The 2276-nt window shown below is 32.2% G+C and overlaps 1 protein-coding gene across 1 annotated transcript in view; it reads left to right on the top strand.

Annotated features, from left to right (window-relative positions):
• The window catches only part of ATRX (ATRX chromatin remodeler), a 474500-nt gene that overhangs the window by 46377 nt on the left and 425847 nt on the right, over positions 1–2276 (top strand). The gene's annotated exons all lie outside the window — the stretch shown is intronic.

Raw genomic sequence — 2276 nt, 5'->3', positions numbered from 1 at the left:
CAATGATAACTAATAAAAGTATTTAAATAATTTGTACCCTTACTATAGTTTTTTTTAAAAAAATATCTATAAAATAAATGCTTATGGTCATTTATATTGTCTTTTTGTTTTTAAGTCAGTAAATCTCATCAGTTAGCTTGGGACACCTGAAGTTTACATAATACTATTAAAAAGTAAATTTTGCATATAATTGTATTCCTGACAGAGAAAGAACAATTACATTTGTCTTTTCATTCCTTATGTTAGAATTTTCCATGTATTCCAATTGGAGTTTTAATGGAATTGACTTGAATCATAGTTTATAATAAGTTTAAAGTCTTTTTATAGAGAACTTATTTTACCTAAGGAATTGATTTGAAAACATGTATGATATGTACATTGTCCTCTTCATATTATTGCTTTTCTGTATCAGATCCCTAGATGGAGTTCTGGCTGTTATAAGTACAGATTCATAGTCCCTTACTTAAAATTCTTAGGGAAAATGTGTTTAAAATATATAGATTTCTTGTTTTTAGAAAGATAATATAGGGCAATTACCATATATTATGCCACAGTCCAGTGGGATCTACGGCAACAGTCTCATGACAAAACACATTAATATTTCTGTAGTAAAACATATGAACATTCACGTTTTGAAGAATAAAGAATACAGATCAGGTATAGCTCTAAATGAGCTTTGACACCACCTTACATACATAAACCTTTTCATATTTAGAGCTTTTTGGATTTCAGAATTGTATGTATATGAGAGAATGTGAACTTATATTCAAAATGCAAAATATAATAGTTACTTGCATATAAAATCAGTGTTTCAATTACTAGGTTACATGTTAAAACTCTTATTAAGGATCAGAATAATAGACTGTAAGAATTATAAATTGTGATTGGCTACATGGAATACTTTCATTAGCAAATTGTAGGTTATTGAATAATCTGAACGTTAGAAAATTGGTCTCCATGATAAACACCTTCCCTAGTGAAATCAAGATGTTACATTTCAAATATTTTACTATTTAAATTTTCCCAAAATAACACTTAATTTGAGAGATATGTTGTTATTTGGTGCTAACAAGTTGGTTCTGACTTATAGCAACCCTACGTACAATAGAAAGAAACAGTGTCTGGTTCTGTGCCATCATCACAATCCTTGCTATGCTTGAGTCCATTGTTGCTGCCACTGTGTTTCTCCATCTTGCTGAAGGTCTGCTTTTTTGCTGATTCTGTACATTACCAAGCATGATTTCCTTCTCCGGGAACTGATACCACATCCTCATTATGTTAGAAGAAGTTTCATTATCCTAACTTCTCAGGAGCATTCTAGCTGTACTTTGTCTAAGACAGATTTGTTTGTTTTTCTAGCAGTCCATGGTATATTCAGTATTCTGTGCTAACACCATAATTTAAAGCAACAATTCTTCTTCTATCTTCCTTATTCATTGTCCAGCTTTTGCATGTGAGGAGATTGAAAATACTGTGGCTTGGGTCTGGCACATCTTAGTTCTCAAAGTGACATCTTTGCTTTGTAACACTTTAAAGAAGTCTTCTACTGCACCTTTGCCCAATGCCATATGTCGTATGATTTCCTGATTGCTACTTCCATGGGAGTTGATTGTTGATCCACATAAAATTGAATCCTTGACAACTTCAACCTTTTATCCATTTATCGTGATGTTTCTTATTCATTCAGTTACGAGGATTTTTGTTTCCGGGTGTTTTGCCAATTCCTTAAGTACCATTGATTCTTGATAAATGCTACCTCTTCAAATGCTTAAATGTCAACCAGGTCCTTTTGGTACAGTGACTGTGTATGCCTTCTGTCTTCTTTTGATACTTCCTGCTTTGTTCAGCATTCTGTCCATAGAATCTGTTAGCATTACAACTCAAGACTTAAATTTCTTCTTCCATTATTTTACCTTGAGGAATTCTGAGCACGTTTTTACCTTTTATTTTTCTGACCCTAGTTCTTTGCACATTTCAGTTCTTTACTTTGCCATCTTGAGTTGCCCTTCAAAATATTTTGTTCAGCTCTTTAATTCATCACTTCTTTCATTAGCTTTAATTATTCTGTGTTCAAAAGCCAGTTTCAGAATTTCTTCTGGCATCCATTTTGGTCTTCCTAGCCGGTCTTTTTTTTTTTTTAAAAAAAAACAACAAAAAACAAAACGGTATTGATTTCTTTATTTCTTTTTCAGCAATCTCTTTGCTGGTATAGAGGAATCCAACTGATTTTAGGACGTTGAGTTTATATCCTGCCACGATGCTAAATCTCTCAATTA

This window comes from Orycteropus afer, unplaced genomic scaffold (assembly GCF_000298275.1).
Source record: "Orycteropus afer afer isolate SDZICR_OR568_19922 unplaced genomic scaffold, OryAfe1.0 scaffold00723, whole genome shotgun sequence".
Classification (NCBI taxonomy): Eukaryota; Metazoa; Chordata; class Mammalia; order Tubulidentata; family Orycteropodidae; genus Orycteropus; species Orycteropus afer.
The sequence above is the reverse complement of the archived record's forward strand: the minus strand, read 5'-3'. Positions and strand labels throughout refer to the sequence as shown.